At 46.2% G+C, this 11,065-nt stretch overlaps 1 protein-coding gene across 1 annotated transcript in view; it reads right to left on the bottom strand.

The window, feature by feature from the left end:
* Positions 1-7,032, bottom strand: part of Smim3 (small integral membrane protein 3) — a 25,918-nt gene extending 18,886 nt beyond the window's left edge. The window contains exon 1 of the mRNA XM_028774277.1: positions 6,902-7,032. The gene's annotated coding sequence lies outside the window, so the exon portion shown is untranslated. The remainder of the gene's footprint in view (positions 1-6,901) is intronic.
* Positions 7,033-11,065: the final 4,033 nt, after the last annotated feature.

Genomic DNA, 11,065 nt, shown 5'->3' with positions numbered 1-11,065 from the left:
CTGGCTCCCCTCCCCATGCCTTGAATAAACTCTATTCTCTGTTATCCTGGTGTGTGACTGGTCCCTTAGGGGGAAGAGCTGCCTCGGCATGGGTCCGCTGAGACGTCCCCTACCACCATTGGTGCGGACACTCTCTCAGATGATGTTGGATCACGTAGATGTGATGTCACTGGGTTCGGGCCTGATACCAACAAAATGTCCCAAAGTTTTTCTAAAGTCACACTTATTAAAATACCAGTGGCACTCACCAGCCATTCTTCTATCTCATCGTTTATATTATTTTTTATTTCTTCTATCTCATAATTTTATTTTCTTCACACAATTTCTGGAGAGGTTGGTTGGTTGGTTGGTTGGTTTCTGTGGGTACACACATACAAACACACAATAATGGGACACATGTCCCACGTAATCACATAGAGATCAATGGACAAATTTGTGGAGTCTGTTCTCTCCTTCCACCTTACATGGGTTCCAAGAATCGAACTCAGATTTCAAGTCTTGCCCAACAAGCTCCTTTAACAGATGAACCATCTCAGCAGGCCTATTTTGCTTACATGGGACAGGGGCTCGAGTAGCCTGGTTTCAAACTCACTGGCCTTTTTCAAGGTCATCGTTCAGCCTCCACCTCCTGAGTGCTAGGATTACAGGCATGTGACACACCATTACTAGTTTATGTGGTACTGGAGATTGAACTCAGGGTAAGTGTATGGTAGACAAGCCCTCTATCAATTGATCCACATTCCCAGACCCTGCATGCATGCTTCACAATCTAACCTCAGCTTGTTCAGCACTGGTTGACTCCTTTTTATTGGATTTTACACCTAACAGGCTAAAGTCTTATCCCTTTGATCTCCTCAAACGGAAGCTCATGAGAATGGATGCCCTGTGTTTTGTCTATTGCCACATCATCAACATCTACCACAGCCACATCATCAACATCTACCACAGCGCCCAGCACATCATGGGATCAATAATGTAAGACTGAAGAAAGAACCAAATGGGAAACTAGGTATGTCACATTTGGGCCCAATCCATGGAACTTAATTAGCAGAAGAGATCCAAAAAGAAACCTGACTCCTGCAAAAGTCTCAATAGCCGTCTAAGTTGGACCATATCTCCAAAACAAACTTCAGCTTCTGATTCCATCATTTTTTGGGCTGTACATTCAAGGATTGTAGGGGCTTCTTTCCCTCCCAGTCCACTCTGTACCTAACAGGGGACTGGCCAGCCTTTTAGAATCAAGTCCCGTAGGATTTCCTCCTGTCAACAGGCTTGGACTGATGGACATAAATTACAACAGTAGGGTGGCACGGATGGAGGTGCCCGCAATGTTAGGCTTTCTCTGCTCCCAGAAAAGGATAGGGAGGCTGGTGAAAGAAGAGGAGTTTCCCATACCATGTCCAGCATGAGGACGTCTCAGCCACCTAGTAAGCTTGGAACTGGCAGCTCTCTTCCCATTGTGTAACAGTTAGCCTCAAACATTTGCCAGCTTGGCATAATCATTTCACCAGGGAAATTTGTTCCAAATAAATGAGCCAAAGGAAGGAAGGAACGAGGCACACACAAAATATCAAAAGTGTGACATGAATCCAATCAGAAACCTTACTCTAATGTTCCAAGATCCTGAAGGGGCACTCGGTTACCATCTCACCCAGACTGACCTTACTTCTTCAAAATTCCTAATGGACTACAGACCTGCTTATGGCTTGGGTTTCTGCTCCTCTGTGGCCAGAAAATGGAAAAACACAGGATATTTATTTCAGACATCAGAAAAGTAGACAGAGCCCTTTGAGACTGAATGTAGACTGCATTTGACCGGCCAATCACAGTTTCAGAAACCAAGAGCAACCCAGCAGAAAAGAAAACACGGGCCACATCCACAGCATCCTCTTGAAGGCAGGACCATCCTTCATTACTTGACAGTGACTTGAGTACTGCTGTGTGCCAGCTGATGAAGGGGAAGCTCCATGGATGCAGGGCCTCTGTGGCAGAGGCAGAGCAGAGAGTGGGGTGCTAAGCCTCTGCCTCACTGTGTAATACTAAACCAGCCACTTTCCCAAAGAATGTTCCACATGTACGGAATGCAGATAAATGGCCCCCAAAAGATTTCAATGTCTTGGTCCCTTGAAAAGGAATCATGACTCACAGGGTGGGGCTGTGAGAACAAAGGCAAGAGAGTCTGCAGATGTAGTTCATCTGCAGGGCATTGATATGGGAGAGTATCCTAGAATATCCAGGTGGGCCCAGTGTATCACAGGAACCCTTTAAAAGTCAAGTGGAAGGTCACGAAAGGGGTGGTTCTCAACTTTCCTAACGCTGCAACCCTTTAATACAGTTCTTCATGTTGTGGAAACCCCCAACCATAAATTATTTTTATTGCTACTTCATAACTGTAATTTTCTGTTCAGATTTTTAATGTAAACATCTGGTATGCAGGATATCTGACCCCAGTGAAAGGGTCAATCAACTCTCCCAAATCGTCACAACCCACAGGTTGAGAACCACTGGGTGAGAAGGGACTTACTGATTCACTGCTGGTTTGAATGAAGAGAAAGGCTGCTGACAGCCAAAGGCTGCAGTGCTTGTCAGAAGCAGGAACTGGCCCTCTGTTTGCAGCTCAAAAGAAAATGGTGACCTTGGGCCCACAACCCAAGGGAGTAAAAATTCTGTCAATGACTCAAGGAAGGAAATGTCTCACCCTAGAGCCTCCAGAACAACGACCCGCTGGTGTCTGACTTTACTCTCATGGGCCCCAAGCAGATGCTGACCTGTGGAGCGACCGATCACTGAATTAAAGTGTCCGAAGCTGACAGATTTAAGTCTCATGAACTGGAGTTGAAGGATTTGGGTTTTTGGTTTGTTTGGTTGGGTTTTGTTGTTGTTGTTGTTGTTGTTGTTGATGATGATGTTGTCTTTTACTTATTCTTTACATTTTTATTTATTGTTATAGGAGGGAGGGACTGTGCATGCCACAGTACATCACACATGTATGGGTAATAAGCAGCTTTGGGGGACTCAGTCCTCTCCGTTCACCATGGGTCCCTAGACTCAAACTCAGGTCATCAGCATGCATGGCAAGTACCTTTACCAGCGGAGCCATCTAGCCAGCGCTGTATTCTATTTTATTTTTAATGTTGTATGCATGTACACAGGTTTGTAACTGTGCATGAGAATGTGTACACATGCCAGCAAACCTCAAGGATCCACCCGTCTCCACCTCCCCAGTGCTGAAATTATAAGCACGTGCCACCCTGCTGGCCTTTTCTGCACGGACTCTGGAATCAAACTCAAACCCGCATTCTTGCATGAGGAATGCTTCTCCGGGAGCTCTCTCCCCAGTCCTAAATATGGGAAATGATTAACGGTGCACGATTAGCTCCTAAGCAAATTCCTCTTTCTGACTGTACCTCAGTTTTGATATCAGTCAAAAACTAGAAACAAAGGACAAGATAAATTCTGAGCGTCTGGCCTGCTCTCGGAAATTGGCAGTGCACCCTGCTGCCATCCGGCCACATGCACAGCTCCGCCCCATCCCCATGCTCTACACACAGCTCCGCCCACCTCCTGCCCCTCCATGCTCTACACACAGCTCCGCCCCATCCCCATGCTCTACACACAGCTCCGCCCCATCCCCATGCTCTACACACAGCTCCGCCCCATCCCCATGCTCTACACACAGCTGCGCCCACCTCCTGCCCCTCCATGCTCTACACACAGCTCTGCCCCATCCCCTGTTCCAGGATGCTCTACAGTTGAAGATCATTAATAAAAATGCAGAAAAGAGTGAAACAAAGAATAGAGTATGAATGTAATTGGAGATGATCGTATGAAGTGAATTAATCCAATCTCAGGATGATCAATACAAGGGGCTAGAGCCATTAAATGAAGTCTAGGAGACCAAGAAAGAAGTTAAGGATTTGGGGCCCCCAAGAAGGTGAAGTACAACGGCTGATTAGCAGTGTCTGCCTGAGGCAGGGGGCAGACATAGCAACACATGCCAGACACTTGTCGTTATTGATTCAAACTAATTCAGGAAATACAGTTTTCTTTTCTCTCTTTCTCCTCCTCCCTGTGCTGCTCCCTTTCCTTGATCCTGTATAGTGGGTCATATCCAGTCAGCCAATCAAAATCCAAATAAATGGATAATGTCACTATATCTATCTGTAACCAAAACTGTAAATATACAGTTCAAGTCAGGCTTGCCTTTATCTATCCGCAGGTGGTTCTAACTCTGATCTGTTTCCCCCTTGGCTGCTGTGCGTTCGGCTTTGAATAACCTGGTCTTTCTTGAGGTTCACCTTCTACCTCCAGGAAGAACTTTAAGGGGTTGAGAGTCCCTAGTGATCCACAAGAATACCTGCCAATGAATTCTTACTTAACTTCTCCCATGCCATCCTGCAGCTAATGCAAGAGTTGATCCCTGTTTCTACAGGATTTGGAGAAGTTGGTAGGCCAGATGCTGAGGCCAGACTGTCTGGTATCAGTATCACACTATACCGGGTCGCTTCCTGTGACACTGTGGATGACTTATTTTCTCCAGAGCTCAGTCTGCTCAACTATTAAAGGGAAGGAATGACAGTCCTTCCCTAATAGGATCATAGTGGAGACTAAATGAAAAAGAATGTGTAAAAGCTGAGATCACAGCTTATGCCTGGATCACAGGAAGCCTAAACCAATGAACGTCAAGTAAGATTATTCTATCATTCAGAATGTGTGGCCAAGCTAGGGGGCTGGAGTACCATAGGGTGCAGCAATGGCAGCATTTACTCCTTCTCTTAGTTACTATTGTGAAGAGACACCATGACCAAGGCAACTCTTATCCAAAAGAGCCTTTAATTGTGGGCTGGCTTACCGTTTCCGAGGGTTAGTTCACTGTCAGCACGGCAGGAAGCAGGCATGCTGCTCAAGTGTTAGCTGGGAGCTTTACATCCTGATCTGTAGGCAGCAGGCAGAGATAGACACGCTAGGCATGTCCTTTACAAATCTTACAGCCCACCCCAAGCAACACACTTCCTCCAACAAGGCCACACCTACTCTTATAAGGCCATGTCTCCTAATCCTTCTAAGCCTTTGCAAACAGTTCCACTCCCTGGTGACTAAGCATTCAATTATATGAGCCTATGGGGGCCATTCTTATTCAGACCACCCCCCTCCTATAAAGCATAGGGGTGGGGAGTTTACTGGTATTTATATTTATATTGAACTTGAAGTAAGACCAGTGTAAGACCAAGCAAAGCAAAGACCCTGTTTCCTTGGAGACATCCACTTCATTTGTATGTTTTAATCCATTCAGAAGAAACAGATTTTAAGGTGAAATCATAGCACAACTGGGAAAGCCCCTTACAGTCACCCACAGGGGTCCAGCCTCTGACCCAGACAGTTTGTACTTTGGTTTGTGTCTCTGATCCCTTGCACAGCATTACATGGCGTTCTCTCCCTTCTAGGGACGGAGGGGAAATCCCCAGAATTTTTTGTGCAACAGACCCAAAGATCTGAGGTCCTGAGGGGTCAGCTTCAGAGACTCCATATAGCATGACATGCTGCCCTACAGTGTGAGTCACAACTCCAGGAAGGTACAGAAAAACACTGGCTTTTTCAATTCTCACCACAGAAGTCTGCAATAGCCTAAAACTCCACTGGGCTTTCTTGTTGCATTCAGACAGCAGTGTCTTACACAACCTAAAGAACACATGGCTGTGGTTACCACAAACCAACAGGCATCCTTCCCACCCTAGTTCCTCATTTTACAGATGAGAACGACTGAATACGAAGAAGGGAAATGGGCCAGTCATCACTCTGAGATCTCCTGGTACCCCAGGAAACTGCTCTTTCCATCTCATCCTAGGGGAGGCATTCTGTTCCCTCAGACTGTTTACCCACCGAGCCACTCAGCAGATCACAGCAGAAATCTCAGATCTCTCAGGAGTGAATGACAGCAGTTCCACACAGGGCTTTGAACAGTTTAAGTATTTTCACGGTCTGCCCACAGACCAGAGATGCAGCCACAGGATGTTGCTAGTCACGAAAAACAGCAAACAGAGCTGCATAAAAGCCCATTCAGATGGTTCGATCAGAAAATTCCCCGACACTTGCACAGATGTGGATGGTTCACACTTTCCATCGTTTACTCGGTGAACTGTCCCGAGCGCCTACTGTCTAACAGGCCCTGTGCCAGGTCCTGGGCGTGCCTCAGAGATGAGAACAGATAGACTTTCCCTACACAAGGAATTGGAGAGAGGCTGAGTGGTGCACGGGAACCAGTAACACTAACTTCTAACAGACCAGATAACACGGAGAAGGAAGCCTAGAGAAGAAAGGTCCCTCTCCAAGATACTTTTCATTTGGTTCAAGACTGAAAAGGATGTTCTCCCCATTCCACAGTGACTAAACCGTTCACAGAGACGATGATGAAGTTAACTAGACGCCTCTAGTTACTAGTTACCGAGACCAGAACCCACCCGTCCTAAGGACAAACTACCGACTCCAGATATTCCAAACTCTGATGACCTGTTGTTTGTGGTGCTGCCCAAACCCTGCGCTGTGCTCAGACGCACCCGCCTCAGAAGTTGAGCAGGACACCCAACCGATGAGCAAGAGCAGAGGAGTCTAGGGAAGAACGGGAAGGCAGGAGCCGAGCAAACCCCAGAGAAACCCATCTAGGAGTGGGCCGGGGCTCACCCACCCAAGCCACAGCCTGCTAAGAGGCCCAAGAATGTGGGCAGAAGGTAGCTAGAACTTAGGGCTGAGAGCAGAGGTAAGAGACCCAGGTGAGGAAAAGAAACTCAGAAGTAGCAAGGCAGGAGAGGGCATCCGGGTGAGGGCAACGCGAGGGCAGGTCGAGAATCCCGGAGACCTCCGTTCAGCTGGAGGCTCACAAAAGACATTCTTCGATCTCACTCACCTCAGATCCGATCCCGATCCTCAGGATTACAAGCAGCAACCGGTGCTTTTCTGGGTCCCTAGGATCTCAAGGGATCCTCAAGCGACCCCAGCTCAGGAACCTCAGCCCCGCTAGCGACGAGATCGTGCCCGGGCTCCAGGCCCGGGAGCGCGCAGGAGCGGCTGGGATGCGTGCTCAGCACCCCGCGCGCCACGCACGGACGACTCTGGAATGCACCGCTGCTGGGGACCGCCCCGGAAAGACTGAGCCCCCAGCCTCAGCGCAAAGCCTGCTCCGCTCCTCCCAACTTCCCCCGGACTGCCGTAAAGAAGAGGAACTCAGAACTGTGAGGCACCTAGCATTACACTCAGCCTGTAGCCTTAAACAAGTCACTTCGTTTCTCGGGAGGGGGACTTCCGCCCTCTGTGTGGTAAACAGAGGGGCTAGCCTACAGTAGGTCTCAAGATCCTTTCCTTTCCAACAGTAGTTTGGATCCAGGCGGTACAGAATCCTGAGTGTAAGACCCTTTGTTTGCCTCTCTGTTCTGTTCAGCTGGGATAGTAGCGCTAACCCTCTTGTAAAGACAGAGTAAAAAGCCTCAGTGTGAAGCTAGTTGGTGGCCTGCCATAACACACCTCCACGCATTGTTTATTTTGTGATAACATGAAAAGTCCAAGGTAATCAACACCCTATTAGAATTCTGGTGAGAGACTTGCCACTCCCTCTGTTAATGACCCACTTCCCCGAATGACAGTGCTAAGTCTGCAGGCTCCTGCCTGACTGTATAGTCCTCTATGATCCATGGAGTGAAGGAGACTTTTTAGTTCTCTCTAGAGAGCCCTGGTTGTCCTGGAATGCATTATGTAGACAAAGCTGCCCTCCAGAGATCCGACTGCCTCTACCTTGGACTAACGTTGCAAACTGTATCAGACTTCCATTCATCTTCTAATTCTATAGCATTTCCTCCCATCTCACCCTTAGGGAGGGCGGGGTACCCAGGCAGAGGCTACCTGTGCCTTGAAAACTGGAGTTTCTTCTTTTTTCTAGTGCGTATTAGAACCACACTGACTTGCCCTGGCTGACATTTGATCTGGTATCAGCCTTGACTTTTCTCTCCCCACACACCCGATTTCCTCTGACTCAGAGATGAGGTCAGCAGAAATGACATGCCATTACCAGAAGCCTTAGACCCAGGGCCATGAGAACAAAGGATGAACATGGAAAGTGACTGGAGGAAAATTCTGAGAGTCATTTTTGATCAACAGAGAAGGTGGTGGTCCTCAGAACGAGTGCAATCCAATTCTAAATGTTAGAGGGAATCACGATATAGAACGTTCCTTTATTACTGGAACAGGATGCCACTGTGTGTGTGTGGGGGGGGGGTCCTTCAGGTGAACAACTAGTAACTGAATATGTCCTGCCATGACTGAAGGCTTCGCTCTTGAGATGATGCAAGACCCAAGGCTAGAGCCAAAAATCTGGTCTTTTCCATTTAGCAGTGTCATTAGCTAAAGAATCATAAATGTCTTGCTTTCTTCAATTATAAAGCAGTAAAATGGGAACTACTCATCCTGATACAGTTATGAATAAAGATTCATTCAGGTTGGGGATTTAAAATAAAATGGGGTTGGGGAATTAGCTCAGTGGTAGAGCGCTCACCTAGCAAGCACAAGGCCCTGGGTTCCATCCTCAGCTCTGAAAAAAAAAAAAAAAGATTCATTCGGGCCTCTGGCTTCTGCTACGCTATCTATACTGGATCCTCTGGCACTCCTCTCAGATAGCCTGTGTGCATTATGAAGATCCTGCAGCACTGGATCTGTAGGACCAGCCCCTTCGTGTGCTCCAGCAGTTCATAGATGGAGTAAAGGTTGGGGTGTAAGCTGTCCAGCACTGCCCCAGCTAGCTCATCCAATGCTACAGCTGGCAAGCGGCAGGGCCAGGTCTCCTGAGCTCAGACTTTCAGGCTGACTCACCAGTGCCCCACCACCAGAGACAGCTCTACTGTGCTGCCCAGGTGAGGTACAGGGTCCACTCTTGAGTGCTGCAGCTGGTGAGAGGTGGGCCAGCTCTGTTGCAACCCTTGGACATCAACCATAGTTCCAGGTGTCTGCCCAGACCAGGAACATGCGCATAGCCTTTGGTGATAATATGAGCCGTGTTAGACACAGACCAAAGTAGTGGTAGCTTGGGGCCAGGACTTCAACTTTGTGTCAAGTGGCAGGGCAGGCTACTCATGTCAGGCTACTCCTCTCCATGCTTGAGTCTCCCATTCCACTTCTCTTCACAGTGTGCAAATCATTCTGCTTCTCTTTCTCTCCCATCTCTCCACCATATACTTGAACATCATAGTGGCTACTGCTCCAGGTGGGTCACATGCCTGGCAGGCCACTGGGTGTCTTCTACCAGCCCAAGCCATGTGCCATAGCCACTCATTTATGTCTTAGGAAGCAAGAATACAAAAACATTGCACACAGGCATACAGGCACACGCACACACACATCTTGGTTTATTGTTTTTGTATGCTTGAGAATGAAAACATCTTTGGGTTTTATCAATGTGGCTCTTTTATCATCTTATCTGTTGTAGGAGGGACAGGTCACCATAGGTAGTTTTATTATGCTTGCTTTTAACTTTTGCTGGCTGGCTTGATGGTTCTACACTTCACACTGTGTTTGTCCAGAGCTACCTCTGTGAGGAAACAGGAGGTGGAAACACTGGATAATAGTTGTGCTTTATAGAGATTGTTGAGCCATACTAAGAACTGAAACATGAATATTTCAATTTACAAATATGATAAATATGGTTGGAATTATCAATGAAACTGAATATGCCAGAATGTGAATGATAACTAAAAGACAAAAACTGAGTGAGAGGCTTATAGAAACTTCAGAAAAAAGAAAATTCGGTTCACGTTGGTTACAGATGCTGAATCTGAAGTAAAACAATGAAATATGCTAGTATTTCTACGAAGTAGCCTTACAAAACTTTTTAGTTGGTTCTAGTGTTGCACATCTTTAATACCAGCAGAGATAAGCGATCTCTGTGAGTTTAAGGCCAGCCTGGTCTACATAGTGAGTTCCCAGACAAAGAGAGCTTCATAGAAAGACCCTGTCTCAAAAATAAGAAAGAAAGGGAGGGAAGGAGGGAGGGAAGAAGAAAATGTATCCTTTATTCGTAATTGCTATATTAATGTAAGAAAAGGAATTTTTTCTCTGTACTAGAATGATGAAACTCAGCATGGTTATTCATGCCCTGTGACCTTTGCACTCAGGAGGCTGAGGCAGGAAGAATGCCAAGACTTGGGTGCCAGCCTGGGCTACTAGTCAGTTCCAGGCAGCCTGGACTACAGAGGGATATTCTGTCCCTAAAAAATAAAAAATTAATAAAGAAATAAAAAAAGAGAAACTGGTCTTGTGATATTTTATTATTATAAGGGATGGTAAAGATTATTATTTAAATTCTGTGTAATCCGATCAAATAGGAATAAGTTTGAGGTCTTTCTGTTGACTTTGTCACACCTTTGATTATTTAAGACAAACAAATACCAACAACAAAAACCAGCCCAGGTCCCTCATGTCAGAAATAATTGAAGTCCACACAATTACCCCTCCGTTACATTTATCTAATAATAGAGTGTCATTAGTCTTGTTAATAGTTACCATAGCTGCAACCAATCATTCTTCCCAGGCATCTATGTTTCTGTCTCATGGTGGAGACTGCTCTCTTCTGAAAACTATTTTATGTCGCCTTGCCAAGGTCAGTTCCTGGCTAGAGCAGAGTACTTGCCTAGCAAGTTGCCCTGCATTTTATCCACATAGCACAAAAAATAAAAATAATACTCAATGCCTCAGATCAGTTCCAGAATTTAGAAAGATACAATTGGTATTGTGTTTTTAGCTGTCAGCTACTTTGGGGTTTTCTTCCTGAACAGATAAATTACTAAGGGCTTGGTTTTAGTCTCTACCATATGACACATAAGCAGCAGAGATACTGGAATTAATCAGCTATGTTTGATATGTTCCTTATTTATTAGTTTAATAATATCAGAATGGCATTATATAATAATCATACAAAGTGGGACACATCCACCAAAAGAAGTAAATTTGTTCTCCTTTATGTTATTTGTGTGTGTGTGGTGTGTGTGTGTGTGTGTGTGTGTGTGTGTGTGTGTGTGTGTGTGTGTGT

Source organism: Grammomys surdaster, unplaced genomic scaffold (genome assembly GCF_004785775.1).
Source record: "Grammomys surdaster isolate TR1022 unplaced genomic scaffold, NIH_TR_1.0 239, whole genome shotgun sequence".
NCBI classification, from domain to species: domain Eukaryota; kingdom Metazoa; phylum Chordata; class Mammalia; order Rodentia; family Muridae; genus Grammomys; species Grammomys surdaster.
The sequence above is the reverse complement of the archived record's forward strand: the minus strand, read 5'-3'. Positions and strand labels throughout refer to the sequence as shown.